Here is a 21,676-nt window from a genome sequence, read left to right on the forward strand (position 1 = left end):
TATGCTATGATTCCCTTAATATATCCAAGTAACAGCATTGAGATTCAATATACACTCCTTTCTCAAATGAAAGAAAAACAGAGTTATTTCAGATGTGGGTTGGGAGGTGCTGGGGAGGTGCTGGGGAGGTGGTATGATCAAAAGAAAGGAAAAATGGGGTGTAAGATATAGCTCTTTAGCTATTGTAGCTCTTTTATCAATCTGTTCTTATCATACACATTCACTTTTTCAGGTGTCATCATTCAACAACTTATTGTGTCAGTACTAAGCACAGACACTGGGCTAAGCTCCAGAAATGAAAAGTCATTTAAGATTTGGTCTATATAAAAATTAGCTCAAGATGGATTAGAAGACTTCAGTGTAAAACCTGAAACTATAAAAACTCTGAAAGACAACCTAGGTAATACCATTCAGGACGTAGGCACAGACAGATTTCGTGATAAAGATGCCAAAAGCAATTGCAACAAAAGCAAAAATTGACAAAGAGAATCTAATTATACTAAAGAGCTTCTGCACAGCAAAAGAAACTATCAACATAGTAAACAGACAACCTATGGAATGGATGAAAAATTTTGCCAACTATTCATCTGACAAAGTTTTATTATCCAGCCTCTACAAGGAACTTAAACAAATTTACAAGCAAAAAACAAACAACCCCATTAAAAAGGAGGCAAAGGACATGAACAGACACGTCTCAAAAAAAGACATACATGTAGCTGTAGGGATCCATGAGCTCCGCACTGGGCACCAGAATGTAGGGAGCCAGCCCTACATCACCTGTGGGTACCCTGAGTTCAGTGGCAACAAAGTAATGAGAAAAAGACAGATTAAGAGAAAAAGTCGAACCAGGGGGCCATCACTTTATTACTCTGGAGGTGACAGTGAAGGCCCTGCGCTCTGATCATCCACACTATTTATTGATTACAATCACTTTGATCTACAGGGTAGCGGTAGAGTGATAGTGGAATGAATTAGTGAGCTGGAACTGGTATGTCATCCTAAGGATTGATAACAGTGGTGGTTTGAGAGTTTCACTGAACAAGAACACGTGGTTATCTCTAGCTTATTAACTACGTACAGCTGGTGGAAGATGGACCTTACAAGGAGCCTACAAATCTGGCTACGTCATAGTGCTATGAAGAGGTTTTACATCCTTGAGCACAATGTTTATGGTAACAGAGCCTAGGTCACCCTGCACCAGAACATGAGGCATGGAGAGGCCTTCCTCCTCAGAGGCCTCCTGCGGCCTTCCACAGTTTGTTGCTCCTTGTTTATATGTTACTCATAACCAATTTATGTAGACACTCTGTAAGTCCTTTCTCCTTTGATGCTTTTCCCAACATGTGGCCAATAAGCATATGGAAAAAAAGCTCAACATACTGATCATTAGAGAAATGCAAATCAAAACCAAGGTGAGATACCATCTCACAGCAGTCAGAATGGTTATTATCAAAAAGTCAAAAAATAACAGGTGCTGGAGAGATTACGGAGAAAAAGGAATCCCTATACCCTGTTGGTAGGAGTGTAAATTAGTTCAACCATTGTGGAAGACAGTGTGGTGATTCCTCATAAACCTAAAGAAAGAAATACCATTCAGCCCAGCAATCCCATTACTGGGTATATACACAAACGAATACATATTGTTCTATTATAAAGACACATCCATGTGTATGTTCATTGTAGCACTACTCACAATAGCAAAGGCATGGAATCAACCTAAATACTTATCAAGGATAGACTGAATAAAGAAAATATGGTACATATATACCATGGAATACTATGCAGACACAGAAAAGAACAAGATCATGTCCTTTGCAGGGACATGGATGCAGGTAGAGGCTATTATCCTTAGCAAACTAACGCAAGAATAGAAAAACAAATACCACATGTTCTCACTTATAAGTGGGAGCTAAATGATGAGAACACATGGACACATAGAGGGGAACAGCACACACTGAGGCCTATTGGAGGGTGGAGGGTGAGAGTCAGAAAAAATAACTAATGGATACTAGGCTTAATACCTGTTTGAGGAAATAAATCCCATGACACACATCTACCTATGAAACAAACCTGTACATCTTGCACATGTACCCCTAAACTTAAAATAAAAGTTAACACAAAAAGACTTGATCATTGCCCTGGGAAGTTCTATTTTAATTGTGTCTATATATATATATATATATTCTTGGCTATTGCCTTACAGATGTTTCCTGTTAATGACAAATACAATGATACTGATGATGATGACAATGGAAAGCACAGCTGTCCACAAGTATAAGTGGCAAATATAAAAAAGGCCTGTCTCAGAAAAACTTTTGTTCAGCCAATAAGTTGATCCACAGTGAGCAACTGTTTTGTGATAAAGATACCACACTGGGCTCTGTGACTACAGAAAAAGCTTCCCTTCTGCGGAAGGCCTGGTGATTCTCTGAGCTCATCCTAGAATGAGCAGAAATGCCCAGGTCAGCCTTTGGTTTCTCCAAATCTCAGAAATGAATGATGGACAGTCAAGATTTGGCCTTGCTGCCTCTGTTTCCAACATATCTCTAAGGTAGAATGGAAATTTGCCCAGAGAAGTAGCATGGGACAAATAACAACCACATAAAGTACTTTCTAATCATTCTCTGGGCAACAGTACCAGGAAATGCATTGTACATCGCACATCAACATCATTCATTCAAGGCAAGGTTATTCCTGTGCCCCCCAAGAACAGCATCACGTGAAAGTCACAAGATCATGCCAACCCACCTTCTCCAGCATGAGGCCTTAGGAAAGACGTGCCTATATGGGAAGTGATGACCAGGTTGCGTCATTAACTGAAGCAACCTGTTTCATTTCAATGTGTCAATGAGCATTGTGTAGACTCAAAGTTGAAGGATTAAGTGATAAGAACATGGATAATTTCCTAGGTATTTTCTAGGAGCAAACAGTGATCACTGGCTCTGTAATAGATCTTTTATAGATGTATATATCTGCCTCTACCCCAGTTAAAGTACCGTGCCCTGTGGTCTCCTGGACCACCCCATGCCACCACCACCACCACCACCGCCACCCCAAGCCATATCCTTACAAAAACACCTGATTTTCTGGTTTCTCAGCTAAGCCACCTAATGCAAATTTCCCAGCAGCCTTAGCCAAGCCCCAAATTCTACATCTGTTCCACTTTTCTCTATTCCAGATCATCACGTTTGCTATTGTCATCACTGTTGAACTACAAAGACAGGATGGATATGACTAAAGACATGTTTTTTTCTTGCACAGCACATATAAGGGATAGTCCTGCATTAAATCTAGAGTTCTTAACTTCAGTAATTAAAAAAAAAAAGATGGCTCTCTACTGACAACTGGGATCAGAACCTCAAGAATCTCTTTAGCAAGTCTCCTCTATCAATCAAATGGAGCTGCCAAGAAAAGAAATTAACATTTATTGAGTACTTACTATTTGCCTGGCCCTCTGTTAGGTACTTTATTATCTATTTATCCTCATATCAGCCTGGCAAGTTCATATTATTATACTTAATAAAATTTATAGAACATTCTGGAAGCTCAAAGAAGATAAAGAACTTACCTAAGATCATACCAACTAGTAAGTTAAAGAGCTGGGCTTGAAGCGCAGGTGTGTTCGATGCCACAGATGTTTCCTGCAAAGGAGGGTCATAAGGTAAAAGACTCTCTCAGGATCATAGTCAATAAAGTCAATAAGTCATTGTTACCTCTTCTATAAACCTGACACAAGAGCAATGCATTCTAACCTCTTAGATTATCTAAATACATTTGTGATTTCATTAAAGCAAAATAGCAATTATGTACTTGAAATATTATAAAATAAGTCAACTACATTTGAAAGAAAATGTAAAAGCATTGCAATTAAACAGATCTGCACACACTGCAGGATGTTTTTCTAACAAAAGGAGTAAAGAATAATGCTGCTAATAAAAACAATGATAATCTTGTTTAAATGTTCTAATAACTCATTTAGTGCTGTTCTGAGTGGAACTGTATATTAGTAATTTCAAATAAAGTCTTTGATGAAAGATTAAATATATCTTCTGCTCTTTCTCCTCTGCAAAGCTAGTGATTCAAATGGGCTAATTTGTTCCCTTTCTTCTCATAAAATGTTTTAAGTGATCTATAAATGTTTTTCTCCTTCTATTCATATTATAAGAGGAACCAAGTGAATAATAATGAGTAAGAATAAGGGGTTATACTGATGTACTGGAAAGTAATGAGTACCCCCACCATCACTACCACACACATACAAACTTTGAATTCTCATTTGGGCTTCCAATAAGAAATTGGAAGCTCTCATATCTCAAAGTAAATACTTACTCCAGAAACCATATTATATAGGAGCTATTCTAAAACAATTCTCTGGTCACCTTTGAAAAAATTATCATGCTAATTAATAAAACGTAGGATTTTATTTTTCCCAGAAATCTAAAACTGTACAATAGCTTATATATTTAGCTCTTCCAGAAGAAATTAAGATTGGCCGATTACATTCCATACTGAAAATGTTCTCTTTAGCATTTCAAACTCAACAATATGCAGTATTTGCAGGGCTTCTAAGCCTGCGTGGGGAGCACAGGCCAAGCCATTTTAATGTCTTTTGGGATGTAGGGCACATAGGTTCTTTTTGACACAGATCAAAACAGCTACACTCTGTGAAATGGGTAATCCAAAGGAACAAACATAACCTTGGCTAACATATCAGATTGTTCATGAAAAATACTACTGTTTAGAGGACAGTATTGGTTAGAGAGACCTTTGGCTGCAGCATTGTACTGAAATAGGATACTAACACAAAGCAAAATGTCCATAGCACCTATCATGCTTTCTACAGGAAATTGGCTGCCTCCTCAGCTCCTGTGGGCCTCTGAAGAAAACAGAAAACATCTTATTTTTTCTTATTACTCCAGTTCCTAGTATCAGGCATTCAATAAATATCTGTTTAATGCAATTAATGACTCCATCAATCAACATTCACTATGAAGTAATTTCTACATTAGTGTTCATAGTTCTGATATTTTCTCCATCAGGTATGACCTGACATTCTAATTTCAAAAAACTGGTGATGTCCTGTTTCTGAAACCCACAAAGCCAATTATGATGTAAAAAATGTTAATTCAGGCTCAGAGAAATGACCATCAAGGCATATCATAGTTTCTCCATAGAGAAGCCTGGGCAAAGCCAAGCCAAATCTCTTTCCAGGGACTGCAAAATTCCCAAGGAGAAAAACTATAGTGAAGAGAAGCACAAGGATCCCAAATAATATACCTTCTCCAAGTTAAGGTGAAATAAAAACCGGAGCTCCTCAGAAAGACATAAACCACTTGGAAGGTGGAGCATTATCCACAGACAATGTACCAAGGATGTCTGCCCAAAAGAGTCATCTCCCTCACTGGATACCAAGCCAACTAAAGACTCCAGCCCTTTAGAACCAACATGTCATTCTTTGGTGGTGGCATTAGAGGTGTAAATTTAGGCTGTATACTAATAAAAGAGACTGATTTATTTTCAGTCTGTTTTTCAAACATTTAAATCAAGACTTTTCTCTCCTACCTCTGGGTTAAGGGTCTCCCTGCTTGCCAAGCCTGCCTGTTCCAGGATTTGCCTTTGTCACTTTCTATTCGTCAGCTATTTCCCCTCCAACCAGACTGAGCCCCAACCACAACACTGACATTCACTCCTGCACTTTCTTCTAAGCCAGGCCAGAGTCGCAATACAATTTCAGTCCACACACCTCATTCTCAGAGCTCAGCCTAAGAAAGCACACATCATCGAGGACAGGGTGGAGAAAAGGGAACATGTGGGTGATCCATGAGTAGAACAGAAATAGAAAACATATGATATTTCTTCCAGGAGCTTAAGATACTTGTGAGCACCCAAATTTACACTTTTACCTCCTTTACTATAGTTTTATAATTTAGGTTGAAAATGTTCTGCATGTTGGATAGAAGTGGAAGAAGGGACAATCACAGGGTTATCATGTCAGCCTCAAACACTCACATGTACACACACTTTGTTTGGAAATGAGAAGTGTGATCACATGATTAAAGCCTCTTTTAAAACGGATTGGTCTCTTTCAGTGCTTTCTACTTAGAGCCTTATTATCCTAACACTATATGAGGTAAACCTACCACTTTAGAATAAACCTCTAATTTGGGGATGATTATTTTTCTTTTTAGTTAACTGAGGACAGAACAAAAAGAAATAGGTTCATACTATAGCAAGTGGGATATGGGTTTCCTACAAGAAGTTCCTGGTGATGAGAACTTATACAAACAGTATATCCAAGTGGAAGGGAAGAGGGTCGGGTCCCAAGTCTGAGGAACTGGGTTGGCTTTATCACATATTAGCTGCAATCTTAGTCAAGCTACTTGACTCCCCTGTACTCAAGTGTTGTATGATTTAAGTATGATAGTACAGGAAAAGTGTTTTGTATCAACAAGTATTTTTTTAATACTTGTTGCCACCACCCAGCCAAGGAGGGGCAGGCAAGCCAGGCTCGCCTATGCATATCTATGACAATACCCAATGCCTTGCTACAGGCTGTGGTGAGACTGAGAATTGAGTGGACTGCCCTCCCCACAGCTTTTTGCTCACGGTGCTCACCTGAGAGGGGTCCCACCCTCTCCAGTCACAAGCCCACATCTGGCACCATTTGGGGAGTTCAGAGATGTTGTTTCGCGGCAGCCACAGCCTTCATTGCAGTCTTGGGCCAGAGTTTCCAGCACTTGCTCTGGAACTGGGAAAGAACCCGCACAGCCAGAATTAAGTGGGAAGTGTGGAGAGTGCCCCAGCAGTAGGCACTGAATTAGGCTTTCTCCTGTTGTAGGACAGGAACGGGAGGAGAGGTGCTGAAGTCTAGGTTTCTCCCAGGCTGCAAGACTTGCAGGAGAGACAGCTTTGTGATCTGGAACCAGTCTGAGTGTGTCATTGCTGAGTCCCCCAGCCTTCTCCCTTGGTCAGTTGGGGAACAGGGCCCTACCAGCTACAAGGAGCAGAAGGGAGACAGACCGCACTCCCTAGGAGCTATAACCCTTAGTGTAGACCACCCCTAAGGGAGGAGAGAGCACAGCCCACCAAAGACCCACTTGGGTCAAAAGAAACACAAGCACAGCACCAGACACTGGAGGCAGCACCACCGTAGCCCATGAACAGATAAGGAGAGGAATCTTCTCTTGGCCCCCACCCCTTTCTCAGTGCATTGTCACAGACTCAGCAGCAACTGTTCCCATCAGGGCTTAGGGAGCATGAGCTGAAAGAGTCTGCTTCTCAGGCTTTTCTAGTAGCTCCACCTCCACAGAAAGGTAATGTGCACTGGGAGTGAGTAATTTTCGTGCTTCTCTGTTGCCTCTGCTCCCATCTTTACCTGCTGGCTCTTACTCTTAAGCTCCATCTACCAGACTGCAGCCTGAATTGCATCACCAAAGAAAACTGCATTGCTACAAGCCACATCTGAGAAAGCCACTGCATGAACCTATCTGCAACCAAGAAACCTGTACAGAGCTAGAACCCTTAAAGCACCCAAAAAGGCAGCCAATCAATTATATATATGATAAATACCATCACCATAAACCCAAGGGAAAAGAGAATAAAAAATTAAGGAGCACCAAACAATAGCAAATTCAAAAAGAAGGAGGGGGAGGAAGAAGAAAAAGAAGAAGAAGAAGGAGAAGGAGGAGGAGGAGGGAGAGGAGGAGGAGGAGGAGAAGAAGAAGAAGAAGAAGAAGAAGAAGGAGGAGAAGGAGGAGGAGGAGGGAGAGGAGGAGGAGGAGAAGAAGAAGAAGAAGAAGGAGGAGGAAGAGGAGGAGGAGGAGGAGGAGAGGAAGAAGGGAGGAGGAGGAGGAAGAAGAAGAAGAAGAAGAAGAAGGAGAAGGAGGAGGAGGAGGGAGAGGAGGAAGGAGAGGAGGAGGAGGAGGAGAAGAAGAAGAAGGAGGAGGAGGAGGAGGAGGAGGAGAAGAAGAAGAAGGAGGAGGAGGAGGAGGAGGAGGAGGAGAGGAAGAAGGGAGGAGGAGGAGGAACATCTGCAATCTCAGATGAGATGGAATTAGTGCAAGAACTCAGGCAATAAAAACAGCCAGAGTATTTCATCATCCCCAAAAGACTCCACTAGCTCCTAAGCAATGGGTCCAAACCAGAATGAAATGTCTGAAATGACAGATACAGAATTCAGAATATGGGTGGCAAAGAAACTCAATGAGATCTAAGATAAAGTTGAAATATAACACAAAGAAGCCAGAAAAATAATCCAAGATTTAGAAGACAACATAGCTATATTATGAAAGAACCAAACAAAACCTTATGGGATTGAACATGTTGCTTCAGCAATTTTAAAACACAATTGGCAACATTAACAACAGACTAGACCAAGCTGAAGAAAGAATTTCAGAGCTTGAAGACTGGTCCTTTGACTCAAACTAGTCAGGCAAAAATTTGTTTAAAAAGAATCAAAATGTAAAACAAAGCCTTCAATAATTGTGAGATTACGTAAAATGATCAAATCTATGATATATTGGCATTCCTGAGAGAGAAGAAGAGAAAATAAGCAACTTGGAAAACATATGGGAGGATATAATTCAGGAAAATTTCCCCAATCTTGCTAGAGAGGTTGGCATGCAGATACAAGAAATCCAGAGAACTTCTGTGAGGTATTATCGAAGATGAACATCCCCAAGGCAGACAGTCATCAGACTGTCCAAAGTCAACATGAAAGAAAAAGTTTTAAAAGGCAGCTAGAGAAAAGGATAATATAGGCTCATATTACCTACAAAGGAAACCCATCAGACTAACAGCAGACTTCTCAGCAGAAACATTGTAAGCCAGAAGAAACTGGGGACTCATTTTTAGTATTCTTAAAAAAAAATGCCAGCGTAGCATTTCATATCCTGCCAAACTAAGCTTCATAAACAAAGGAGAAATAAAGTATTTCCCAGCCAGGCAATTGCTAGGGAAATTTATCACCACCAGTTGGGCCCTACAAGAGATACTTAGGGAGTTCTAACCATAGAAATTAAAGAACAATACTTGTCACCCCAAAAGCACACATAAGCATACAGACCATTAACTCCATAAAAACAACTACACAATCAAGACTACAAAGCAACTAGCTAACAATACCATGACAGGAAAAAAACCCTCACATATCTATATTAACCTTGAACATAAATGGCCTACACACTCCACTTAAAAGACAGAGTAGAAAACTGGATTTTAAAAAGACCCGTCTTTCTACTGTCTTCAAGAGACCTATCTCACATGTAATGACACCCATACTCTCAAAGATGGAGAAAGATCTATCATGCAATTGGAAAACAAAAAAGAGCGGAAATCACTATTCTTGCATCAGATAAAACAGACCCTAAACCAACAACAGTAAAAAAGGACAAAGAAGGCATTACATAATAATAAAGGGTTCAAATCAGCAAAAAGACTTAACTATCTTAGTTACCTATGTACCCAACATGAATGCACCCAGATTTAAAAAACAATTACTTCTAGACCTAAGAAAAGTATTTGACAGCCACACGACATTAGTGGGGAACTTCAACACTCCACCAGCAGCATTAGACAGATTATTGAGGCAGAAAACTAAAAAGAAATCCTGGACTTAAATGTAACACTTGAACAATTAGACCTAATAGAATACTCTGCAGAATACTCTATCCAACAACTACAGAATATGCATTCTCTCATCTGCACACAGAACATACTCTAATATTGACCAGCTGCTCATAAAGCAAGTCTTAACAAATTTTTTAAAATTGTAATCATACTAACCATCTTCTTGGACCACAGTAGAATGAAAGTAGAAATCAATACCGAGTTCGATCGGAAGCGGGAGCGGAGAACAGACCCCAGAGAGCCCTGAGCAGCCCCACGGCCACGAACGGCTTAGTTACCATCACGTTCCGGGAGGAGCCGTAGCTGCCGCAGCCGGCCCCAGCCACCATCCCCGCAACCGTGAGCAGGGAGGCCGAGACCCAGCAGCCGCCCGCCACCCGCCGCCCCTGCCCTCAGCACTGCGGACACCAAGCCCGGCACTTCGGGCAGCGGTGAAGGGAGCGGTGGCCCGGGTAGCCTCACATTGACGGCGCCTGCCGACAGGGACAAGAAGATCATCGCAACGAAGGTTTTGGGAACAGTAAAATGGTTCAATGTAAGGAACGGATATGGTTTCATCAACAGGAATGACACCAAGTAAGATGTATTTGTACACCAGACTGCCATAAAGAAGAATAACCCCAGGAAGTGTCTTTGCAGTGTAGGAGATGGAGAGACTGTGGAGTTTGATGTTGTTGAAGGAGAAAAGGGTGCGGAGGCAGCAAATGTTACAGGTCCTGGTGGCGTTCCAGTTCAAGGCAGTAAATATGCAGCAGACCGTAACCATTATAGATGCTATCCACGTCGTAGGGGTCCTCCACGCAATTACCAGCAAAATTACCAGAATAGTGAGAGTGGGGAAAAGAACGAGGGATCAGAGAGTGCTCCCGAAGGCCAGGCCCAGCAACGCCGGCCCTGCCGCAGGCGCAGGTTCCCACCTGACTACGTGCGGAGACCCTATGGGCGTCGACAACAATATTCCAACCCTCCTGTGCAGGGAGAAGTGATGGAGGGTGCTGACAACCAGTGTGCAGGAGAACAAGGCAGACCAGTGAGGCAGAGTATGTATCGGGGATACAGATCACGATTCCGCAGGGGCCCTCCTCGCCAAAGACAGCCTAGAGAGGACGGCAGTGAAGAGCAGAAAGACAATCAAGGAGATGAGACCCAAGGTCAGCAGCCACCTCAACGTCGGTACCGCCGCAACTTCAATTACCAACACAGACGCCCAGAAAACCCTAAACCACAAGATGGCAAAGAGACAAAAGCAGCCGATCCACCAGCTGAGAATTCATCCACTCCCGAGGCTAAGCAGGGCGGGGCTGAGTAAATGGCAGCTTACCATCTCTACCATCACCCGGTTTAGTCATCCAACAAGAAGAAATAAGAAATTCCAGCAATAAGAAATGAACAAAAGATTGGAGCTGAAGACCTTAAGTGCTTGCTTTTTGCCTGTTGACCAGATAAATAGAACTATCTGCATTATCTATGCAGCATGGGGTTTGTATTAGTTTTACCTGCAAATGTCTCTTTTTGGTGATAACAAACGTGTTTTTTTTTTTTTTTTTTTTTAAAAAGCCTGGTTTTTCTCAATATGCCTTTAAAGGTTTTTAAATTGTTTCATATCTGGTCAAGTTGAGATTTTTTTAAGAACTTCATTTTTAATTTGTAATAAAAGTTTACAACGTGATTTTTTCAAAAAAGTCAACAAACTGCAAGCACCTGTTAATAAAGGTCTTAAATTAAAAAAAAAAAAAGAAGAAGAAGAAAGAAAAGAAAGAAAGAAAGAAAGAAATACCAAGAGGAACTCTGAAAAGTACATGAACACATGGAAACTAAAAATCATGTTCTTGAATTATTTGGAGGATAAAAAACAAACTAAAGGGCCAGGCACAGTGGCTCACTCCTGTAATCCCAGCACTTTGGGAGGCCGAGGCAGGCAGATCATCTGAGGTCAGAAGTTCAAGACCAGCCTGACCAACATGGAAAAACCCCATCTCTACTAAAAATACAAAATTAGCTGGGCATAATGGCACATGCCTGTAATCCCAGCTATTTGGGAGGCTGAGGCAAAAGAATCATTTGAACCCAGGAGGCAGAAGTTGCGGCGAGCCAAGATTGGGCCATTGCACTCCAGCCTGGGCAACAAGAGTGAAATTCTATCTCAAACAAAATTTTTTTTTCAACAAACTAAAGGCAGAAATTTTAAAAATGTTTTGAAAGAAATGAAAATAAAAATAGAGACACAAAAGACTAAAACCTCTGGATGTGGTAAAAGCAATGTTAAGAGGAAAGCTTATAGTGCTGAATGACTACATTTTAAGATAGAAGACTGCAGATTAACAACCTATTCTCACACCTGAAGGAATTAGAAAAACAAGAATAAACTAAACCCAAAGCCAGCAGAAAAAATAAAAAATCAAAGCAGAACTAAATGAAATTGAGACCAAGAAACCATACAAAGAATCAAGATATAAAAAGTTGGTTCTTTGAAGGAATCAGCAAGATTCACAGACTGTTAGCTACATTAACAAAGAAAAAGAGGCTAGGCGTGGTGGCTCAGCCTGTAATTCCAGCACTTTGGGAAGCCAAGGTGGGTGGATCACAAGGTCAGGAGTTCAAGACCAGCCTGACCAACACGGTGAAACCCCATCTCTATTAAAAAATTACAAACATCAGCCAGCATCGTGGTGCATGCCTGTAATCCCAGCTACTCAGGAGGCTGAGGCAGAAGAATCACTTGAACCCTTGAACCCAGAAGGCAGAGGTTGCGGTGAGCCAAGATCGCACCATTGCACTCCAGCCTGGGCAACAAGAGCAAAACTCCATCTCAAAAAAATAAAAATAAAAATAAAGAAAGAAAAAGAGAGAGACAATCCAAATAAGCAAATTGAGAAATTACAAAGGTGACATCACAACCAATCCCACAGAAATACAAAAGATCCTTAGAGACGATTATGAACATCTCTATGTACACAAACTAGAAAAGCTAGAGAAAAATGAATAAATTCCTGGAAACACATAACCTCTCAAAATTGAACCAGTAAGAAAAAGAAATTCTGAGCTGACCAACAAGTAATGAAATTGAATCAGTAATTAAAAACTTAACAACCAATAAAAAGCCCTGGACCATATGGATTCACAGGGTAATTCTACCACATATACAAAGAAAAACTGGTACCAATCCTACAGAAACTATTCCAAAAAATCAGAAGAAGGGATTCTTCCCTAACGCATTCTATGAAACCAGTATCATCCTGATACTAAAATCTGGCAAAGACACAACCAAAAATAAAACTACAGGCCAATATCCCTGATGAACAGAGATGCAAAAATCCTCAACAAAATACTAGCAAACTGAATCCAGTGACACATCAAAAAGTTAATTCTCCACAATCAAATGGGCTTTATTTTTGGAATGCAAGTTCAACATGTGCAAATTAATAAATGTGATTTGCTACATGAAAAGAAAAACCATATAAACATCTCATTTGACACAGAAAAAGCCTTCAACAAAATCCAACATTCCTTTACGATAAAAACTCTCAACAAACCAGGCACCAAAGGAGTATACCTTAAATGATAAGAGCCATGTATGACAAGCCCACAGCCAACATCATACTGAATGGGCAAAAGCTGGAAGGTTTTTTTTCCTAATAACTAGAACCAGACAAGTCCACTCTCACCACTCCTATTCAACATAGTACTGGAAGTCCTAGCAAAAGAAATCAGGCATGAGAAAGAAAAGACATTCAAACAGGAACAGAGGAAGTCAAATAATCTTTCTTCATTGACAATATAATTCTATACCTAGAAAATCCTCATAATTCCACCAAAAAATTCCTAGAAATAATAAATGACATCAGCAGTCTCAGGATACAAAAATCAATGTACAAAAAATAAATTTCTATACACCAATCATGTTCAAGCTGAAAGCCAAATCAAGAATGTAATCCCATTTACAATAGGCACACACACACAAAATCCCTAGCAATACATCTAACCAAGAGGGTAAAATATCTCTATGAAGAGAACTATGAAACACTGTTGAAAGAAATTATAGATGATACAAACAAATAAAAAATCATTCTATGCTTATAAGTTGGAAGAATCAATATCATTAAAAAGTCCATACTGGCCAATCTACAGATTCAATGCTATTCCTATTAAATTACCAACATCATTTTTCACAGAATTAGAAAAAACTATTCTAAAATTGACATGGAACCAAAAACAAGCATGAGTAGGCAAGGCAGTCTTAAGCAAAAAGAATAAAGCTGGAGGCATCACACGACTTGACTTTATATTACAAGGCTACAGTAACCAAAACAGCATAACGCTAGCACTAAAATAGACATGTAGACCAAAAAAAACAGAATAGAGACCCCCAAAATAAAACCAGACACCTACAACCAACTGATTACCAACAAAGTCAACAAAAATAAATAATGGGGAAAGGATATGCTATTCAATAAATGATGCTGAGAAAACTACCTAACCATATGCAGAAGAATGAAACTGGACTCCTGCCTCTCACCATATATTAAAATTAACTTGAGATGGATTGAAGACTTAAATACAAGACCTCAAACTATAAAAATCCTAAAAAAAAAAAAAAACTTAGGCAATACCCTTCTAGATATTGGCCTAGGCAAAGAATTTATAATGAAGACTCCAAAAGCAAATGCAATAAAATCAAAAATAGACAAAGGGGACATAATTAAACTAAAGAGCTTCTACACAGCAAAAGAAATGAGCAACAGACTAAACAGACAACCTACAGAATGGGAGAAAATATTTGCAAACTGTGCATCTGACAGAAGATTAAAATCCAGAATCGACAAGAAATTTAAATCAACAGGCAAAAAACAACCCCATTAAAAAGTGGGCCGAGGATATGAACAGATACTTCTCAAAAAAGACTTAAGTAGCCAACAAACATGAAAAAAAAAATGTTCTTCACCGTGAATCATTAGAGAGATACAAATCAAAACCACAATTAGATACCATCTCACACCAGTCAGCATGGCTAATAGTAAAAAGTCACAAAATATTTTTGAATGGTGGGTAAGAGGCATGACTAACTTGCAGCTCCCATTTGGACGGACAGAGCAGCATATGGAGACTCATATTGTGAACTTTTGCTCCAAGAACTACTGTAGGAACAGACTACAAAAACTGAAATAATTCACAGATCCTTTGAAAGAAGCAGCTTGCTGCTGCAAACTCAGTGAGACAGCCAAAAAATTGAGTTCCCAAAGTGTGAGAGAGGGAAAGTCTGCCTCTGAACACCCATCCTCACTGGGGAAACCCTAAAATCCAGATCACAAGAGAAGGATTTAACCTTACCTAGAGCTGAAATGAATTTAGAGAGCCAAGCAAAATATAAAAGTAGAAGAAGCAGCGAGAATAACCCTGTAGGCACTTCTGGTCCCCAGGGAGACCCAGGATAGCCATTTCTGACTTTAATCTCTCAGGGGTCTTTGGGGAGGGCTGCCAGTGGAACTGGGGAAGGACCACAGGGAGAAGGAAACTTCCAGCTGTACTTTGTAATAATTTCTACACAACATGAATTTTCCTGGGGGAATCTGGAGAGTAGAGGGGGTGAATGGGAGGTGCACATACAAGCACAGGTGCTGAGGCCTGTGGGGAGGGGTGGGGCTTGAAAGCCCTGCTTGCTTCTTTGTACCCCAGGGCAAGATCTTAGCCCTGCTCACCAACTGCCTGGATATAAACTCATCTTGTTTATATCCAGCATGGTGGGGGTGAGGCCAGCCTTGCTGGTTGCATGGGAGCTGGGTGAGGCCTGTCACTGATGGCTTTCCTCAGCTTTCCTGGCAACCTGTATGATGCAGCAGAGACAGCCATACTCCCCCAGGGATCATAACTCCATTGGCCTGATAACCCTTCCCACATCTCCCACTGAGAGCAACAGCAAGCCCCACCCAAGGTGAATCAGAGCTCAGACATGCCTAACTCTGCCCCCACCTGATGGTCTTTCTCAACCTACCTTGGTAGCCAAAGACAAAAGACATAATCTCTTGGGAGCTTTATGGCCCTGCCCATTACCTGAGAAACTTGAATCCTTATCCAGGCAACCTCAGGGCAAAATTGTATTCCCACTATATTGCTACAGCTGATGCTCTCTTGAAAGCACCATCTCTTGACTGGAGGTCAACCAACTCAAGCCATTATAGCAACTCATAAAAGAGAAACCCTGTTCCAAGAAAGGAGAAAAACAACAGCTAATTCCACTGCCTATAACATCCTGGGAAATCAGAGGTCCTGAGTCTGCCCACATGACAACTTCACTGCTAGCACAACCAGCATTCAAGAAAACCAATACACTAAACAAAACTACAACTAAGTACCCACACAGAGTCTACTTAACTCCCCTGCTACCTCCACTGGAGCAGGTGATGGTATCCATGGCTAAGAGGCCTGAAAACAAATCACATCATAGGACTCTGCAGATACTCCCCAGTACCAGCCCAGAGCCTGGTAGTTCCATTAGGTGGCTAGACCCAGAAGAGCAATAACAATCACTGCAGTCCAGCTTTCAGGAAGCCCCAGCCCTAGGGGGAAGCAGGAGAGTACCACATCAAGGGATCAATCTATGAGACAAAAGAATCCGAACAGCAGCCTTTGAGCCCCAGATCTTTCCTCTGACATACTCTATCCAAATAAGAAGGAACCAGAAAAATAATTCTGATAATATGACAAAGCAAGGTGCTTTAACATCCCCAGAAGATTACACTAGTTCACCAACAATGGATCCAAACCAAGAAGAAATCTCTGAATTACCAGATAAAGAATTCAGAAGGTTGATTATTAAGCTATTCAATGAGGTACCAGAGACAGGTGAAAACCAACTTAAAGAAACTTAAAAAATAATAGTGGATCTGAAAGAAAAAAAATCTCCAAAAAAAAAAAAAAAGGTAGCATAATTTAAAATATCACAACTTCTGGAAATGAAAGACACACTTAGAGAAATGCAAAGTACATTGGAAAGTTTCAACAATAGAACAAAGTGCTTCAGAGCTTGAAAACAAGGCGTTTGAAATAACCCAATCTGACAAAGACAAGGAAAAAAGAATTTTGAAAAAATGAACAAGAAGTGTGAGATTATGTTAAACAACTGAACCTAAGAATAATTGGTGTTCCCAAGGAAGAAGAGAAATCTAAAAGTTTGGAAAACTTATTTGAGGGAATAGTCAAGGAAAACTTCCTGGCCTTGCTAGATGTTAAACTTCCAAATACAAGAACCTCAAAAAATACCCAGGAAATTCATTGCAAAAAGGTCATCACTTAGGTGCATAGTCATCAGGTTATCTAAAGTCAAGATGAAGGAAAGAATCTTAAGAGTTGTGAGGCAAAAGCACCAGGTAACCTATAAAAGAAAACCTATCAGATTAACAGCAGATTTCTCAACAGAAACCCTACAAGCTAGAAGGGATCAGGGTCCTATCTTTAGCCTCATTAAACAAAACAATTATCAGCCAAGAATTTTCTATCCAGTGAAACCAAGCTTCATAAACTAAGGAAAGACAGTCTTTTTCAGACAAATAAATGCTGAGAGAATTCACCACTACCAAGCTATTACTATAAGAACTGCTAAACAAAACCTCAAAACATACCAAAATAAAACCTTAAAGCATAAATCTCACAGGGCCTATCAAACAATAATACAATGAAAAAATAAAGATATTTAGGCAATAACTAGCACAATGAATAGAATAGTACCTCACACCTCAATACTAACACTGAATATCAATGGCCTAAATGCTTCATTTAAAACACACAGAATTGCAGAATGGATAAGAAGTCACCGACCAGCTATCTGCTGTCTTCAAGAGACTCACCTAACACATAAGGACTCATAAACTTAAGGTAAAGGGGTGGGAAAAAGTATTCCATGCAAAGGGACACCAAAAACAAGCAGGGGTAGCTATTTGTATAGCAGACAAAACAGATTTTAAAGCAACAACAGTTAAAAAAGACAAAGATGGATATTATACAATGATAAAAGAACTAGTCCAACAGGAAAATATCACAATCCTAAATATATATGCACCTAACACTGCAGTTCCCAAATTTCTAAAACAATTACTCTCAGACCTAAGAAATGAGATAGATGGCAACGCAATAATATGGGGGGACTTTAATACTCAACTGACAGCACTAGACAGGTCATCAAGACAGAAAGTTAACAAAGAAACAACAGACTTAAATTACACCCTAAAACAAAAGAACTTATCAAATATTTATAGCAAGTGTTAAGCCTCCAAATCCAAGCCTGGCCATTTTAGTCTTGATAACTCACTGATAATACACCTCTGGATGGTCCCCAGGAGCCAGGAAATCTGAAGTAACTACAAGTAACCAGGTGGCCACAGAAAGAAGTAAAATGACTTGTTCCTGCCTCAACTAATTGCTGCAACCTGCATCCATCTTCCCATTCAGCCTTGCAAAAAGTTCCCCCCAGACACTGGATTTCTCAAGACCCCCACCCCTGTAACTATGTAATTTACCACACCCTCCCCTGTGACTGCAACCGATACTCCCCTCGCTTATGATCATGCCTGTTTGTAATAACCCCTACCCTTGTGATCATGCATCCTGTGACACCCTCCCTCTCCCCAAGATAGATTACCACCTTTAGCCGACCATTTGCCCCAACCTATATAACCAATCCTCTCTCCTACCCCCTTGACCTAACTCGTTTCTAAGACTTGGCCCACTTGCACCCAAGCATGAAATAAATAGCCTTTTGCAAATACAATGCCTACCTGGTGGTCTCTTTACATGAGCAAAATGCATGACAGAAAGTTCTACCCGACAACTGCAAGATACACATTCTATTCATCAGCACATGCAATATTCTCCAAAATAGGTCACATGATAGGCCACAAAACAAATCTTAACAAATTTCAGAAAATCAAAATAATATCAAGTACTCTCTCAAACCACAGTCAAATAAAATTGGAAATCAACTCCAAAGGATGCCTCAAGACCATGCAAATACATGAAAATTAAATAATCTGTTCCTGAATGATAGTTTGGTCAAAGATGAAATCAAGAGAGAAATTTTAAAATGCTTTGAACTGAACGATAACAGTGGCACAACCTATCAAAACCTCTGGAATACAGCAAAAGCAGTGCTAAGGGGAAAGTTCATAGCATTAAATGCCTACATCAAAAAGTCTGAAAGAACACAAATAGACAATCTAAGGTCACATCCCAAGGAACTAGAGAAACAAGAACAAACCAAACCCAAACTCAGCAGAAGAACAAAATAACCAAGATCAGAACAGAATTAATGAAATTGAAACAAAAAAATACAAAAGATAAATTAAATAAAAAGTTGTTTCTTTGAAAAGATAAACAAAATTAACAGACTATTAGTGAGATTAACAAAGAAAAGAAGAGAGAAGATCAAAATAAGCTCAATTAGAAAGAAAATGGGAGATGTTACAACTGAAACCACAGAAACTCAAAAGATCATTCAAGGCTACTGTAAACACTTTTACGTGCACAAACTAGAAAACCTAGAAGAGATGGATAAATTCCTGGAAATATACAACCCTCCTAGATTAAACCAGGAAGAAAAATATACTATGAACAGATCAATAACAAGCAGCAAGATTGAAATGGTAACAAAAAAATCACCAACAAAGAAAAAGTCCAGGACCTGATGGATACACAGCTGAATTCTATCAGACATTCAAAGATGAATTGGTACCAATCATATTGAAACTATTCCAAAAGATAGAGAAAGAACATAAACCATTCTATGAAGCCAATATCATCTTAATACCAAAACCAGTAAAGGACATAACTAAAAAAGAAAATTACCGATCAATATCCCTGATGAACATAGACACAAAAATCCTCAAAAAAGACTAGCTAGCTGAATCTAACAGCATATCAAAATGATAATCCACCATGATCAAGTGGATTTCATTCTAGGAATTCAGGGATGGTTTAACATACACAAGTCAATAAACGTGTTACACATATAAATAGAATTAAAAACAGAAATTACTCATCATATGAATAGACACAGAGAAACATTTGACAAAATCCAGCAGCGCTTTATAATTAAAACCCTCAGCAAAATTGGCATAGAAGGGATACACCTTAATGTAATAAAAGCCATCTATACAGAAGGCTGAGGCAGGAGAATTGCCTGAACCCAGGAGGCGGAGGTTGCAGTGAGCCGAGATCGGGCCATTGCACTCCAGCCTGGGTAACAAGAGTGAAACTCCATCTCAAAAAAAAAAAAAAAAAAGCCATCTATAGTAAACCAACATTATACTGAAAAGGAAAAAATTGAAAGCACTCCCCCTGAGAACTAGAACAAGTTTCCCACTTTCACCACTTCTATTCAACATAGTACTGGAAGTCCTAGCCAGAGCAATCAGACAAGAGAAAGAAATAAAGGGTATCCAAATTGGCAAAGAAAAAGTTAAACTGTCATTGTTCACTGATTATATAATCTTATTCATAGAAAACCCTAAAAACTTATCCAAAAAGCTCCTAGATCTGATAAATGAATTGACAAAACTTTCAGGACACAAAAAAATCAATGTACACAAATCCATAGCACTGCTATACACCAACAGTGACCAAGCTGAGAATCAGATCAAGAATTCAACCACTTTTACAATAGCTGCAATAAAACAAAATAAGATAAAATACTTGGGAATATACCTAACCAAGGAGTCAAAATACTTCTACAAGAAAAACTACAAAACGCTACTGGAGGAAATGACAGATGTTGCAAACAAATGGAAACACATCTCATGCTCATGGATGGGTAGGTTCAATACTGTGAAAATGACCATACTGCCGAAAGCAATCTACAAATTCAATGCAATTCCCATCAAAATATTATACCATCGTCATTCTTCACAGAACTAGAAAAACAATCCTAAAATTCATATGGAACCAAAAACAAATCTGCAGAGCCAATGCAAGACTAAGAAAAATAACAAATGTGCGGGCATCACATTACCCAACTTCAAACTATACTATAGGGCTACAGTCACCAAAATAGCATGGTACTGATACAAAAATAGGCACATAAATCAATGGAACAGAATAGAGAACCCAGAAATAAACCCAAATACTTACTGCCAACTGGTCTTCGATAAAGCAAACAAAAACATAAAGTAGGGAAAGAACACCCTATTCAACAAATGATGCTGGGATAACCGCCAAGCCACATGTATTAGGTTGGTGCAAACGTAACTGGGGTTTTTGCCATCACTTTTTAATGAATGAAAGAAGAATGAAACTAGATCCTCATCTCTCACCTTACACAAAAATCAACTCAAGATAGATCAAAGACTTAAATCTAAGACTTGAAGCCATAAAAATTCTAAAAGACAACATCAGAAAAACCCTTCTAGACATTGGCTTAGGCAAAGACTTCATGACCAAGAACCCAAAAGCAAATGCAACAAAAACAAAGATAAAAATAGATGGAACTTAATTAAACTAAAATGCTCCTGCACAGCAAAAGAAATAATCAGTGGAGTAAACAGATAATCAGATATTGATCATCATGACGGATGGGAGGCAGGACTAGATTGCAGCTCTGAACAGAGCAAGGTGAGAAGGCTCACACTGTGAATTTTAGCTTCAAATTGACTGTAAGAACAAACCAGCAATCCTGAGAGGACCCACACACCCTCTAAAGGAAGTGGACTGCTCCTGCAGGACCAGGAGACACCCCTAATACTGTGAGTGCCTAACGTGGAAGTGGGAAAGGGAGAGCCTCCTCTTCTGAACACACACACCCACTGGAAAAACTGAAGGTCTGTTTGCAGGAGAAGTTTCTGATTTTACCTGGAGCTGAGTCAATTTGGAAAGCCGAGTGAAATACAGGGGTACAGGAAGCAGCAGAAAGGCTCTGGGAGCTCACTGGGTCCCCAAGCAGGCCATTCCTGCTGGCAACACAGGCATTCATCAAGAGGATGGCCAGGGGAGCAGGGGGTAAAACTCCACAGGGAGAAGGAAATCTCTAGCTGAACTTTGTAACAATTTGAACAGGGCAAGAAGCCTC

The 21,676-nt window shown here is 39.8% G+C and overlaps 1 long non-coding RNA gene and 1 pseudogene across 5 annotated transcripts in view; one reads left to right on the forward strand and one right to left on the reverse strand.

The window, feature by feature from the left end:
- LOC120367756 (uncharacterized) overlaps positions 1 to 21,676 on the reverse strand; it is a 394,209-nt gene that overhangs the window by 247,653 nt on the left and 124,880 nt on the right. For all 5 annotated transcript variants that reach the window (XR_012517010.1, XR_012517011.1, XR_012517008.1 and 2 more), the window contains exon 2: positions 3,569 to 3,641. This is a non-coding gene — a long non-coding RNA (uncharacterized LOC120367756). The remainder of the gene's footprint in view (positions 1 to 3,568; positions 3,642 to 21,676) is intronic.
- On the forward strand, positions 6,241 to 11,074 carry LOC101034313 (Y-box-binding protein 1 pseudogene; annotated as a pseudogene).

Source organism: Saimiri boliviensis, chromosome 3 (genome assembly GCF_048565385.1).
Source record: "Saimiri boliviensis isolate mSaiBol1 chromosome 3, mSaiBol1.pri, whole genome shotgun sequence".
NCBI classification, from domain to species: Eukaryota; Metazoa; Chordata; class Mammalia; order Primates; family Cebidae; genus Saimiri; species Saimiri boliviensis.